The sequence below is a fragment of the Octopus bimaculoides genome, chromosome 18 (assembly GCF_046866305.1).
Source record: "Octopus bimaculoides isolate indiv1 chromosome 18, ASM4686630v1, whole genome shotgun sequence".
Lineage (NCBI taxonomy): Eukaryota > Metazoa > Mollusca > Cephalopoda > Octopoda > Octopodidae > Octopus > Octopus bimaculoides.
The window spans coordinates 10,493,673-10,509,788 of record NC_142945.1 but is presented as its reverse complement, the minus strand read 5'-3'; the positions used below and the strand labels follow the sequence as shown (position 1 = coordinate 10,509,788).

The window sequence follows — 16,116 nt, the reverse complement described above, 5'->3', positions numbered from 1 at the left end:
ACTTGACAACCGGTGTTGGTTAATTTATGTCCTCATAGCTTAGTGGTTTGGCAAAAGAGACCAAGAGGAATACCAGGCTTAAAAAAAAAATTATAAGTACTAGGATAGACTCGTTTGACTAAAATTCTTCCAAAGAAGTGCCCCAGCATGGCTGTAGTCTGACTGAAACTAATAAAATATAAAAGATATATAAACACATGCATACACAATCACACACACATAGGCATGGCTGTGAGGCTTAGAAACTTGTTTTCCAACATGTGGTCCATTCATAGAATCAATGCAGACTTAGCATGTGGTATCTGGGTTGCGTGTAGATGGTGCATGGCTTGGGAAAGTAAGGGAAGAATGAAGAGTTGTATCACCAGTATAAGAAAAAGGGCAGTATTTGATGTGGCTGTGAGGTCATTGACATATCGGATAAATGAATTAGTAAATACACATAGTAGAATTTATTTGCTTATTTGAAGAGTTCAGGATTTACTCCATCACAGCTCCAGACTTCCTGATGCTATCACAAACTTCAAACATATTAATGAAACAATACCCCATGCTATGAACACCTCATGTACTATACTGTGCATCTATTTGGTGATTTTCTCATCATTATATCAGCCCCTATAGTTAAGTCTATGGTTTACTGAGGAGGTTTAATATCATAGAAACAGGTTCAATTGATTAAATTAAAATTAGTCATTTAGCTAATGCTGTCCTTTGCTCACCACTTAAATGCTTCTAATTAGGTTTTTAATGTTTACTATACTAAATATGTTAACATTAACTTAACTACAAACAGATGAGTGAGCAAGATATAGAGATGCAGAGAGATTTATTAGTGTCTATATGCATATGTATGTGGATATCATATATATACATACAGATAGATTATATGATGAATGAGTGAATACATACAAACATGAGTAAAAGAATACTTAATATGAAGCAATGAATGACAGAGCAATTAATTAAGGCTGAAACTTCATTAGCTCAACTGTGTTTTGGGCTTTTAGATCACCAAGCTGTAGTGATATCAATGTGTGAGTGCGTGAAAGAAAAAAAAAAAGACAGATTTTATAACTACTTCAAATTTCTAGCTTTCTCCCTATAAATGTCAAGAACCATTAAAATTCTAAAAATAGAAATCAAGACCTAATAAAAACATGACGTGCATTACATAACTGGGTGTATCATGTTTATATAGCATAACTGGGAGTATTGTGTTTGTATTACTAAGAGTATTCTGTTTGTGTTACATAACTGAGAGAATCACTTTTGTATTAAATAACTGGAGGTGCCAAGCTTGTATTGCATAAATGGTAGTATCAAGCATCTAGGAGTATCATGCTTGTATAGGTTTCAAATTTTAACACAAGACCAGCTATTTTGGGGTCAGGGAATAAGTCAATTATGTTGACCCCCAGTGCTCAACTGGTTCTTATTTTCTTGACCACGAAAGGATGAAAGGCAAAGTCAACCTTGATGGCATTTGAACTCAGATGCTGCCAAGATAGATTTCACCTTTCATCCTTTCAGGGTTGATGGAATACATATCGGTTGAGCACTGGGATCAATGTAATCGACTCGGCCCCTTCCCACTGACTTGCTGGTCTTGGTGCCAAAATTAGAAAGGATCAACTAACTGGGTTCATCAAGTTTATATCATGTATCTAGGAGTATCAAGCTGGTATCACATAAAGGAGAGTATCAATTTTGTGTTACTGGGACTATAAAGAATTGTTACATAATAGAGTTTATCAAGCAAACACAAAACTATGTGGAAGGAAACTTTGTCTCCCAATGGTATTCAAAATAGTTGGCAACTGGTACTATCATGGAGATAAAGTACAGAGTTCAACAATGATAAACTACAAACAACAAGGAATAAATAAAAAAAAATATTAACCAATAGAGATACACAATCTGTTTTTCTTATTTTTATAACAATAATGTTACTCATTAAGGCACAAGGTCAACAGTTTTGAGGAGACAATGTAAGTTGATACCACCAATCCCATTAAGTTGACTGGTATTTAATGTTATTAATTCCAGAAGGATGAAAATTAAAGTGGACAGAGGCAGGATTTGAACTCAGAATGTAGACAGGTGTAAGTAAATAAGGCATTTTGTCCGATGTGTTAATAATTCTATCAACTCACTGCATTAGAAGTGGTTGAGGAGTTTACTTTTAAAACCAGGAGGGTCTCAAAGAAATTAAAAGAAGAATACATCTCAAAAAGGGTGAACTTCAGAAAATTATCTAAGATAAAGGGATATTACAAAGAACAAAGGAAAGATTATTAAAATTCCTGGTATATCTAGTAGATATTATGGATGCAAGAAGTTTGGACAATAAACAAAGGAAGTAAGAACATTGATAAATTTGAAATATGATGCTAGAGAAGAATATTGAGGACATCAGTGACAGAAAGAACAACAATCAGATCAATACTGCAGCAAGTGAAACATGTCAGTACTTTGAAAAGTATTGATTGATAAACAAAGATAAAAATTTATTGGTAATGTTATTAGAGTGGATGGCATGGGAAAAGAGAATTATGTTAGGAAAACTAATGGCTCCAGAGGAAAAGGAGAGCCGTACATATAAAAGAGACAGATGGGAAGTAGGAGGTAAGATGATGTCATGGAGTTAGCTCTAGACATACAAAGAACAGATGGAATTACAGACAGTATCAACATCATTTCAATGTCCACTTTTCTATGCTTGCATGGGTTGGAAATTGAACAGAACATAGGAGATATCATTTTGTGCTCATTTCTCCATGCTTGCATGGTTCAGACGGGTTACCTCTAACACAGAGCCTTGCTGCTTGTCACGATCTGTTACCATCCACTCCATGAGGTTCAGTCTCTTGAAGTTAGCCTTTTACTTCTACCGTGTCTTCCTTAGTCTTGCTCTTCTACAAATCCATTTCATTTGGATTCTGTGGCACTTCTTCACCTCACCATCATCTTTCCTATGAATCACATCTCTGTATTAACACAGTCTTCCCTCTTGCACACAACATCTAATTCCTCCTATACCCAGTCTTTCTCTCAGTTCATCTGTGTTTCATTGTTCATTCACACTAACTTTATATATACAATGAGATATGCTCACTCCATTTCTCTCCAGTTTCAAAACATTCTCAATGTTAGATTTGTCACGAGTCCCAAGACCTACAAAGCTGGAGTGTAACCTGGTTTCCATGGTTTATAACACTGAGATTATAACACTTACCACTGAATAGGATGTCAGTCCATCACAGGATTAACTTCTCAGCTATTACTGGAAAACACATGGCTAAATAGACGGAAGCAACATGAAGTGTTTTGCTCGAGAACATAATACACTGCCTGGTCCCAGAACTGAAACCAGAAACTTATGGCTATAAGTGCAATATCCTAACCAATACTCATTCACATCCTCTATATACAACACCCATATTTCGCTGCCATATGGACTGGCACTCCATCAGTTATGAAAAGGAGGGTTTCAATTGATCTAACCAATGGAATAGCCTGCTTGTGAAATTAACGTGCTAGTGGCTGAGCACTCCAAGCATACTTACCCTAAACATAGTTCAAGGGAGATTCAGCATGACACAGAATGTGATATGGCTGGCCTTTTGAGTTACAGGTACAGGTCATTTTTGCCTGTCGGGTGGACTGGGGCAACATGGAGTGAAGTGTCTTGATTGAGGACACATCACACTGCCAGGAATCAAACTCACAACCATAAAACCTGTGAGCTGAATACTCCAACCACTGAACCACACACCTTCACAGAAGGCTAGCATGTGATATCATACTTCAGTCAACATGTATCTTAAACTTTGCCTTTCACAGGGAGAGATAACACCTTTGTTGTTGTCACCAGCAGAAATAAAAGCTCACAGAACACTTCCCCATTCCATTCTTACTCTTAAAAGGTTTAAGTAAATTATTTTTCTATATACACAAACATACACACACATACACACAAAAACAAGGTATTCCGTTAGTACTCTAATAACAGTACCAACTCATCTACTTTATGCAAAACAGTTTAATGAAAAGAAATGATGCTAAACGAAAGAAGAAAACAGTGTTACACAAGTAAATCTTGTTTAGTAGTTGTTCACAATAGCCGTGAAAACTAGCAGTGTTGTAAATAGCTTAATCCATCGATGTATGGTCAGACCTCTAAATACACACTGAGACTATTGGTTTTTGTACATCGTGTTGTCTGACCTACATATGACTAACAGACACATATGCAGCATGTTAGATAAGAATTAAAGCAAAGCATTAATTAACAACAAAAATTATATCTTTTATGTATATGTGTGTGTTGTATACACACACACACACTCTCTCTCATAAATACAGATACACAAACATAACACACATACACCTATATATATATATATATATATACCTGCTTAGTGATGACTGTCAGAAAAAAAGAGTACTCAATACCATAGTAGAGATTCACAATATTCTTAGTTTGGTCAAGTCAGTTTCTTGCCTTTGGGTATGCAGGGTCAACAGGCATATACCTACAGGCAAAAACACATAGTAGCAAGAAACTGACTCAACTAAATAGCATAATAAATATTATGAATACAATTATATACATGTGTGTGTGTGTGTGTGTGTGTGTGTGTGTGTGTAACCATTTGTGCTCTTATTACTTCAGTTACCTCGTAGGAATACTTGTAAACATTATCAAAAGCTTCAACAGATCAAGCACAGAACACAGCCAAAGCAGACCCAAGAAGAAGCAATTGCAAAGAACTTTGTTTGGAACACTAGACCTCAAAGTGGTTGGGATGGGGGAAGGTTTGCAATGCAGATATGAAAAATATTTCTAAAACAACAGTGGTATACAGAAAATGGGTGTATAAACTATTGATGACAATAATGATGATGATGTCATATGTACTGCTAAGTATAGATGAAGACCAAAGATGCACAGGCCATAACCTGGACACAGTCTTTGGTTCCTGCAATTTCACCATTGTCACTAACACCCTTACAAAAGGCATGAGCATCACTCAATCCTATTTCATCTTTCTTATAATCGTTGTGTGCAAGAAAGAAAACTAACACTGGAATAACCTGATCCTGTTTCATGAGTACCACAGATTAATAGTAGTAAGCTCCTGGTGAGCTACAACTGGATTTCCGTTTGCGACCAATCTTTTCACTTCACCTTCCATATCACACTTGAATTACCTAATATTCATCATTATCAACATCATCAAATGTCTGTTTTCCTTATTTCTTTATTGCCCACAAGGGGCTAAAACATAGAGGGGACAAACAAGGACAGACAAACGGATTAAGTCGATTATATCGACCCACAGTGTGTAACTGGTACTTAATTTATCAACCCCGAAAGGATGAAAGGCAAAGTCGACCTTGGCGGAATTTGAACTCAGAACATAAAGACAGACGAAATACCGCTAAGCATTTCGCCCGACGTGCTAACATTTCTGCCAGCTCGCCGCCTTACATCATCAAATGTCTGTTTTCCATGCTTGTGTAGATTGGACAGTTTGACAAAAACCAACAAACCAGAAGATTACACTGAACTCCAATGTCCTGTTTTAACATGGTTTCTATGGATGGATGCCCTTCCTAATACCAACCATTTTACAGAGGCTACTGAGTGCTTTTTTTTTGTTCAGGGCACTGACACAAGTGAGATCACTAAGTAACTTAATGGGTGAGAACCCTTGAGTGAAGTGGGGGTATAATATTCAGGGCAGTGGTTTTATGCCAGGTAATGAGAAGTTAAAGTATGATAGAAAGGACAAGAACAGATGTCTTGCTGAAGAGGTTATACTTAGCTTCCTCAGCTGGAAGAAGAGAAGAAACAATAAGGATTTGCCCTCAAGGTATAAGGGCAAGAGAATGGGGATAAAGGATCAGAAAGGGTAGGTGAGTAGTTAAGTTCTCAAGAGTGTGAAAAGAGCTTGACAATAACTATACTCAGCAAATAAGCAAAATATGGGGGAGGGGTGATTTTTGTTTTTCTTTTTAATGGCATTATTAAAAGGAACAATGCCCACAACCATCACAGAACCACCAAGTATGGTGAAACAGATATGGCTGACATACATATTTGGACATCACTGAGTCAACAGCCACAGGGAAAATGCTAATGAGAAAGTAATGAAAAACAACTCCGTCATTACTTAGAAGTTGTAACAACTGTAATTAAAAGACATCTTCAGGGACACAGAAATGCTTAATGAATGTAAAAACAAAAGTATTATCTACTGGTATACACACATAATCACTCAAAATATAAAGTAAACAAAACATTCTGAGGTTTCCTGTTTCTTTTTGTATGTTTTTTTCTTCTTTTTTTTTTTGTTTTGTGTTTTCTCTTTTCTTTTATCATTTTTTTTTTAAGCTATGCTGATAAAATATAATAACCTTTCTTTGTCTGTAAAACCTAATTGCGAAAACTAATTATTCATTAAGCATGAGAAAGTTCTCTGTCCTAATAAATAAATATTCATTTATGAGAATCAGTGGGCACACCATTAATGAATTTTGAGTTGTAATTTTCCAAGCTAAACATTAGTTAAATGGATCTTTTCTCCATTAATCTTGTCCTTCGTTAACAATTCTGCACCCTGAGCTATATGCTTAATCACTTTATCTCATCGACATCGTTCAGTCTCAGTCCATATTTTGCTACCGACATCAATTAAAGGCTTACTGACCTAATTTCTGTCATTCATTCTCATTCTACTTTCTGTTGCTGGGCAAGCTTGGCAACTAATTCCTTAGAGTGCCTACAAGTTATCTTTTAGGTAGAATGAGAGCATTAATCAATGACAGTGTTACATTAGTTATAATTAACTCATTTACAAACCACATAGGTTATACAGATAGTCGTAAACGACACCTCATTCATCACCTTCACTCTCTCTCTCTCTTCAATGACCACGACTACAGTTTTGTCTAGAGCCAGATCAGTGCCACTTTAGCATATGACATGCCTGGCCATTTACACTTTAGCATGTGGTCTACCTGAGCATTACCCTTTTGTATACAATCAAACCCTAACCTAACCCCCGACTCTAATCTTGACCCAGACAGGTCATTTCACAGTGTAAACTATGGATACCATGGTAGGCCACATGCTAAAGTAGCACTGTCAGGTCTACAGGAAACTTATTTGGCTCCCCTAAATCATGCACCAGTAATATCTCACCCTTGACTTCATTAACAAACCTTTGTCCATATTTGTCATAAAACCTCCCAAACTAAACTGAAAAGTTCAGCTTTCCCTGCATCTGATTCCTCTCTTGGATTGGGAGTTTCTCATCAGACTGAATTACAGTGTGTACTGAGAGAGCTCTCATCAACTTACATTTTATCATCTCATCAGCTTGTGACTACTAACCACACATGCACACACCATCACCCTCAGCACACGGTCATCATTTATACACAACCTAGACAGATACCTTGAGCCAGAACAAAGACCAAATCGTTCCATGTATCAAAGTGTCTTGACCTTCACCTCACCTATATCTGAACAGAACAACTCACAACTGAAAGACTTCGAAGTTGTTAGAAAAGCTGGACCCCACAATTGCAAATGACCTCTCCTGAAATTAGGCTTCATATAAAGGGCCAAACAATAATTCAGCAGGATCAGTATCTAATCCCTAACAAAGCACAAGTAAGACTCACATAATCTGGAGTGGTGATGCTACTAAAAGAACTCTTAGGCTACAACCAAAACATAATCATTTGGGTGATTAGCAAAGACCAACTCATAACTAGCTCAGACATACATAGTTTCTTCTACAATGGCCTCTGCTCCACTGAACCACAAAGCTGAAAACCGTCTCCATCCAACAAATACATTATCTCTATCCTCCTCTTGTCATTTTTGCAATGTCTAACATCTTAGCTCCTGCTTTTAGCACTTTTACCAGTAGCTCCTTTCCAAAACTACATCTCACTCCTCGCCAGACATTTTTTTCCTGCAGATGTCAATCTACAGAAATGGAAATTAAACATCAATAACATCAACCCCCTACCCCTGTCTTGGAGAAGTTCTGAAGGTCTTGAGCACTTCTCCAGCCTCCTTTGACAAACTTACACTGATTTTAAAAAATAATGTTTTACGAAGAGAGACTCAGTCACAATCTTCTGTAATAATTTCAATTACATGTATGATACTTTAAGTAATTGTAAATCAACCCTAGCATTTGACTGGTACTTTATTTCATCAATCTCAGAAGGATGAAAAACAAAGGCTACATCAGTAGTGCTTAACTCTTGTTTCTGTAACATTAAAACAACTTCCTGTACCTAGAAACAACAATATTGTCACTCAAATTTATTTATTTTTTTTTTTTTTTTTTTTTGCTAATTTCAAAAGTTCTGGACAAATTAAATTTCCAGCAGGAAACCTTGCGAAAAAAATTCTTGTTCTTGTTTGGTTAGCAATCATATAAGAGACTCATTTTCAACAAATCGAGCAACCTCTTTGTTCATTAAACAATCTTCAATGATGTCCAACAATAGAAATGTCTTTTACTCCAAGTTATATATGCCACCACCAGCCACAAACAAAAAAAAAGCGAGTCTCTGTAACTATTGTTACTTTATGTTTCATCCATAGCAACCAGTTACCTTCAGCAGTTGCGTTCTGTACTTTTTTTTATTGGTTGATTCATTATTTAGCATTTTGATGCCTTGCTATTGATCCATTGTACCTGGCCACTGTGCTATATTTGTTCATTTAATGATTAGCCAAGATGTTAAATTCATATAAGTTAGGATGCCCTCCAGCAGCAAAAAATGTCTGATCATCAATTATAAATGAGCTGATTATTTATTAATTTTTTTTTTACAACCAATATTCTTGAATATATCTAATATATTTACATTCAGAAAGTAGACAGCAAGGGCTTGATTGACCAATACAAGTAAATCCAGAATCGAACTCACTACCTCATGATTGTGAGCTTGACGCTCTAACCACTGAGCCATGCACCTACATCTATCTATAGATGAGTGTTTATTATACAGTCATATTAACCCTGTCATTGCCAGATTTTCATTGAAATATACTGCTTTTGTTTAATGTAAGTTTGGAAATGAAGAATTTAGTGAAATAACTAATTTTTAATTATTTTGTTAACATCATATTTTTCTTGAAATACACCTCTTTGTTTAAATTGATTTGAAAAAAAATGCTGACTTTGGTAAAATAATGCTATCGTTATTAAACAGATGTTTAGAACATCAATTACCAAGAAATTTTAATAGGAAATTTTAATTCAGATCACATTAAAGTAGGAGAATCAGTAACAGAGAATCAATGGTGGTTTGAACAGGTTGGTACCAAAATGATTATGTTTGGGACATAAATTAACGAGACATTTTATTATAAGGTTTTAATTTAGATCACTTCAAAACAGGAAGTTTGTACCATAGAACCAAGGATGGTCTCTGGCAGGGTGGTATCAAAATGGTTAAATAATGTGTCCAAACCTAACAAACATTTGATCATAAAGTATAGCTTATATCAGAATAAACAACAGTAGGATGTCACCATCGGTATCATTTTAATGTCCATTTTCCACATGAGCATGGGTAGAATGGTTAAACAGGAACTGGTAAGTCAGAAAACTGCACCAAACTCTGCTGTCTTCTATGACATGGTCTCTACAGTTGGATGCCCTTCCTAACGTCATGTAAAAAAAATACAAACAATATTGTTCTCTTAGCTGTTTAAGGTAACAAATATTACTGTTTTAAAGGATAATGCAATCCTGGTTTTTTGCATATCGAAAAAAGACAGGATGGTCATGGCTGGAATACTTTTGATCATATGTCTGCTTGGACAGGGTCAGCCTGGGGCTAAACAAATACAACTACCTGTGCCGCAGCATTTACCCTTCCGTACCGCTTATTAATTTCTTTAATCAAGGGACGATTTAACAAGCTCACGACAAAATTTTCTTAGCAACATTATTACAGTGATCAACAAACAAACAAGCTGAAAAGACTTAGAAAGAGATGTTCATTTCCATGAATAGAATTAACAAAATCTGAGTGGTTGGCGTTAGGAAGGGCATCCAACTGTAGAAACTCTTCCAAATTAGATTGGAGCCTGGTGTTGCCATCCGGTTTCACCAGTCCTCAGTCAAATCGTCCAACCCATGCTAGCATGGAAAGCGGACGTTAAACGATGATGATGATGATGATGATGTAGAATACGTCAAATTTAGTCACTGTATGTTCAGTATTAGCAGAGATGGGGGAAGTGGGGACACGGAGTTAAAAGGAAGAGGGTTGTTAGAATAGTCAGCACCACTTCAGCAGCAATTTAAGTTGTCTCATTGTCTTGACAACTAACACCATAACTACTTAATATTTCAAGAGCAATTATTTATTTTTTATATATATATATATATATATTTCTTTCCTCTTGATGTAAGTGCACGCATGGTCGTGTGGTGAAGAATCTAGCTTTGCAACTGCATGGTTTTGGGTTCCAGGTTCAGTCCCACTGTGTGGCACCATGGGTAAGTGTCTTCTACTATAGCCTCAGGCCGAACAAATCCTTGTGAGTAGATTTGGTAGACGGAAACTAAAAGAAGCCCATCATACATATATATCTAATATAATAAATGTGAAAACTAATTTCTGTGTATATATATATATATATATATATATATATATATATATATATGAAATACATATGTGTGTGTGTGTGTATGTTTGTGTCTGTGTTTGTCCCCACCCCATCGCTTGACAACTGATGTCAGTGTGGTTATGTCTCTGTAACTTAGCAGTTCAGCAAAAGAGACCGACAGAATAAGTACTAGACTTGCAAAGAATAAGTCCTGGGGTCGATTTATTCAACTAAAGGCGGTGCTCCAGCATGGCCGCAGTCAAATGACTGAAACAAGTAAAAGAATAAAAGAATATATATATAGGCACAGGCATGGTTGTGTGGCAAGAAGTTTACTTCCCAACCACATGGTTCCAGGTTCAGTCCCACTGTGTGGCAACTTGGGCAAGTGTCTTCTACTATAGCCTCAGGTCAACCAAAGCCTTGTGAGTGGATTTAATAGACAGAAACTGAAAGAAGCCTGTCATGTATATTATTTTATTCTTATACTTGTTTCAGTCATTTATAATACTATTTATCTATAATACTATTTACGCCACCCACCTCCCACCCTGCTTATTAACGCCACTACTCGGTCCTTGGGTACCGTTAGCAGAGACCGATCAGTTCCTAACATTCAGACCAGGTCCCTAGTTTGGGAATACCTTCTCCAGGAACCCTCCTGCTCGCTGGTCTTTGGGGGCAACATGAAAAGAGTCCCAGGAGCTCCTCTTTGTCTTCAAGCTAAATCATGAAAGAAATTTAAAATTTTGAGGCAGAAAAAGAAATACAGACCCACTCATGCGATGTGACTCAAACTGCAAATACTGCTTGCCAAATATCCAAATACCATTTGCATTAAAATTTAAGTCACTAAGTTAATGTATATAATTTTGGTGATTTAAAAAAAAAAAAAAAAAGAAATATATAGAAAACACTCATATTACAATGGATTGTAAGTGAAACGGTCTGTGTATGTGAGACTGTGTGAGCATATGAGAGGGTGTGTATATGTGTGAGAGATGTGTACATGTGCATGTGACAGGGTGTGTGTGTGTGTGTGTGTGTGTGTGTGAGAGAGGGTGTGCATATGTGAGAGGGTGTGTATATGTGACAGGGTGTGCATATGTATGTGACAGGGAGTGTATATGTGTATGTGAGAGGGAGTGTGTATATGTGTATGTGAGAGGGTGTGTGTATGTGTGAGAGGGTGTATATGAGAGGGTATGTATATGTGTATGTGAGAGGTGTATATGTGTGAGAGGTGTGTATATGAGAGGGTGTGTATGTGTGCGTATGAGAGGGTGTGTATGTGTATATAAGAGAGTATGTGCATGAGAGAGGGTGTGCATGAGAGGGTGTGTATGTGTGCAAGAGGGTGTGTATATGTGTATGCGAGAGGGTGTGTATATATGTGTGTGAGAGGGTGTGTATATGTGCACGTGAGAGTGTGTATATGTGTATGTGAGAGAGAAAGAGAGTGTGTATATGCTTATGTGAGAGTGTATATGTGTATGTGAGAGAGAGTGTATATATGAGAAGGAGTACGTTATTTGAGAGGGTACGTTATATATGAGTGTGTGTATATGTATAAGAGTGTGTGTATATGTATGTGAGAGTGTGTGTATGTTTATATGAGAGAGTGCGTGAATGTTAGTAGAATTCAAACATATTTTGTACCCTGTTTGCAGTAACATAATATAACCATAACAAACCTAAATATTTAGCTTATCAAAGTTAAAATTGAAATATTATAAACTTCTCTCTTAGAATATTTCATATACTATATTAGATGGCATATATGACAATATCATATTCAATGTTTATACACCATTGGCAGACCTAAGGACATGCTGTGTTAAAAACACAAGTATCAAAGTGACATGAAAATTCATTCCAACAGTGGCCAGTGAGAACACCAGAAGCATTTTGGTCTTTTTGAGCCTTTTTAATGGAATGCTCTTGCAGCCATCCACATGATCACACCAGAAATCATTAGTTCTGATAAAGGAAAAACGTGAAATAAACATTCACTACCTAACATGTCTTTTCATCTTCGGAAACAATATGATGTGGTTTGAGAGAAATTCACTGTTATTTCTAGCAGGTGATGACAGCTTTGTGTTAGGAGTTGTAGTTGACCAAATATTAGAAATCTGGACCACCTACTGGGATGGTTGCAACATATGACAAAACTGGATATTAGGAGCAGAAGTACGAAACTTGAAACAAAGGATTTCCTGTTTGTTCTACAAGTTCATAATAATAATCTTCATATAGATAAGAAGTCTCATATTTATATCACAACAGGCAGGAGGAGTGAAACCAGAAGTGAAGAAGGAAAAACAAGGCATGAGAAGCAGAAGCTGTATTATTCATGCCTTTCCCAGGAGCTTTAGCGGAGAAAGTGAGATAGCTGCAGCTTTTTGCATTGCAGGCTTCATTTATCAAAGATTTATCTCCTAAACACAGGCATGGCTGTGTGGTTGAGAAGAACTTACTTTGCAGTCGTGTGCTTTCAGGTTCAGTCCCACTGTACGGATCCTTGAGCAAATGTCTTTTGCTATGGCCCTAGATCGACCAATGTCTTGTGAGTGAATATGGTAGATGGAAACTGTGTGGAAGCCCGTCATGTGTGTGTGTGTATCTTGGTCCACCACCACTGCTTGACAACTGGTATTAGTTAGGTAACATCCTTACAACTTAGCGGTTCAGCAAATGAGACTAACATAATAAGTACCAAACTTCAAAATAAGTACTGAGGTCAGTTTGTTTGACCAAACCCTTTATAAACTCATGCCACAGCATGGCCTCAGTCAACTGACAGAAACAAATAAAAGATAAAAGATATGCCGTGATGTTCATGTCTTTCCTGAAGGCCTTACTGGCATAAGGGTGCAAGCATGGTTGTATTATTAAGAAATTCATTTCACAATTACATGATCTGGAGTTCCCTCCCAACATGTGACACCTTAAGCAAGTCTCTTCTACCATAACCTTGGATCAGCTAAAGCCTTGTAAATGAAATACAGTAGACAAAAAGTGTGTGAAAGCCTGGTAACAGAAGAAGTACTTTCTTTTGGACTGAAAGGCAAAATTGACCTTAGTGGGTTTAGGGATTTCTAACATAGAAACAAGGCCATGAGTTAGGGGGAAGAAGTCGTGGATTAAAGTACCCCCACTACTTGACTGGTGCTTTTCATAATTTGTACTGGAGGAATGCAAAACAAAGAACTACCTTGGCAGGACTTACGATTTCTAGCACAGAAACAAGTCTCTAGATTTTGGAAAGAAAATACAGGTAGGTAATTATGTCAACTACAGTAATTTTTCTTTTGACCCCTTGAACTCCTGGATTCATAAGGCTGGTTACCAAATTTCCATGGTAGATAAGTGATTGAGATAACAACCTCTTCACCCTTGAATGGGATGCCAGTTCATTGCAAGGTTCAAGGCAGGCAATTTTGAGAAGAGGGGGCATGTTGATTACACTGACCCCAGTTCTTGACTGAACTTTTAATATGTCAACCCTGAAGGGATGAAAGACAAAGTTGACCTTGGCAGGATTTGAACTCAGAAGAAACGCTGCTATGCATTTTATCCAATGTACTGACCATTCTGCTATCTCACCAATAATTAATTGTTGCTTATTGTATTGACATTTTGGAGAATAAAAGACAATTATGACCTTGGTCTAACTGGAACTCAGAATGTAAGACAAAGCTAAATAATAATTTTCTACATAAGCACAAAAACCAGATATTTAGAAGGGAAAGGGGTTAGTTGATTAAATCAAACCCAGTACTGGACTAGTACTTTATTTTATCAATCCTGAGAGGACGAATGGCAAAGTTGACCTTGACAGGATTTGAACTCAAAACATAAAGAACCAGAATAAATACTGCAAGCTGTTTTGTCTGATGCTCCAATGATTCTGCTAATCCATCACCAACCAACAGATACTTTATATCAGCACAAAGGCTTGAGATTCAGAGGGAGGGAACAGTTGATGATATCAACCATCAGCACATGCCTGGTACAGTTAACTTTAAGAGAATGAATGACAAAGGTGGGCATAACAGGATTAGAATTCAGAATATAGAGAATCAAAACAAATACAGTATTATGTAGACATTTTCTCTGACGACTCCACCAATTCCACCCATCTGCAGAGCAATAAAAAAGAAGAAAAAGAAATGGTTTCTGCAGGCACAAGGGCCTGCAATTTTGAGGGGAAGGGTGTTAGTTAATATCAACAAATATTGTGCTTGACTGATGTGTCATTTTATAGCCATGGAGGGATGAAAAGCAAAACTGACCTCAGCAGGATTTGAACTCAGAATGTAAAGAATCAGAACAAATGCTGCACATCATTTTTGTCCAATTCTCTAATGATTCAGCCAAATCATGAAAAAGCATTACAATTCTGCATCCGGCACACAAAACAAAAGTTGACATAGAGATGTGGTGAATTACAAATCCACCCTCAATGGAGTGAGTGAGTGGTGCACATTGAAAACCTTGCTAAGGCTCATAAAGGACCAGTAATTTGTCTGTCAGTTTTCAAGGCAGTGGTTTTCAAATGACCAATACTTTCTCTCCATAGACAGGAAACCACTACTCTATTGCAAGCAAGATTTCCTGAAAAATTTACCTCCTAGCCAAGCTTGAAGCCAAATTCATAAATATGCAATAAAATACTTAGAATAGATTCAAATAAAAGAGACCCCTTCTCTCAACCAGCATCCACATTGTACATAGGAGCACAGAGACAGGCTCGATGGAGATTTGTCTGCTATTTCTAGCAAGTCTAACGACCAAGTGGAATTATATTCGTAGGTAACACTAAGATTGCTGTGGTGACGGCCGTTTAGTTCCATGTAAATCAATGAAACAAAGTGCCAACATTTTATTGTTTTCCGTTGTTTAATTTTAAATATTCTTCGAATGAATGAAAAGAAGAAAAGAATGAGAGAAAATATATAATGTTAATTAGTACCAGACAGAGATAGATAAGAATTAGAAACGTCAAGATTCACCTCTAATTATACTGCGATCAGTTGTTTTTGAATCGTGTGACCCAGCAATGCTGGTTTCTATTGGAGGACACGAAACAACAGACATAAGAAATGTGATTGTACACATACAAATATAGGTATATGTACACATACATATGTGTGTGTGCGTATACGTATGTATGATGTATGTATGTATGTATGTGCACATAATGATTAAATCGGTGAGCGAATATTTTAAATCTACTTAACACAGGTAACTAACCTCTATACGCGCAATGGGAAAATAATAATTAAGAGTGAGCTAGATATTTAGGGAGTGAGGGCCATTTATTTCTTTATTTTTACACAAAAACCACATTAAGAACTGATATTTTCTACACATAGATCTTGATATTTTGGTATGTGTATGTTACTACAGACCACAACCATCACCAAAAATTCGTCTTGTTTCTGGACAAG

The 16,116-nt window shown here is 36.7% G+C and overlaps 1 protein-coding gene across 15 annotated transcripts in view; it reads right to left on the bottom strand.

The window, feature by feature from the left end:
* The window catches only part of LOC106874748 (intersectin-1), a 254,063-nt gene that overhangs the window by 232,387 nt on the left and 5,560 nt on the right, over positions 1-16,116 (bottom strand). Inside the window, exon 2 of one of the 15 annotated variants that reach the window (XM_089365713.1) lies at positions 4,418-4,538. The exons of the other annotated variants lie outside the window; for them this stretch is intronic. The gene's annotated coding sequence lies outside the window, so the exon portion shown is untranslated. The remainder of the gene's footprint in view (positions 1-4,417; positions 4,539-16,116) is intronic. 15 annotated transcript variants of the gene reach the window in all.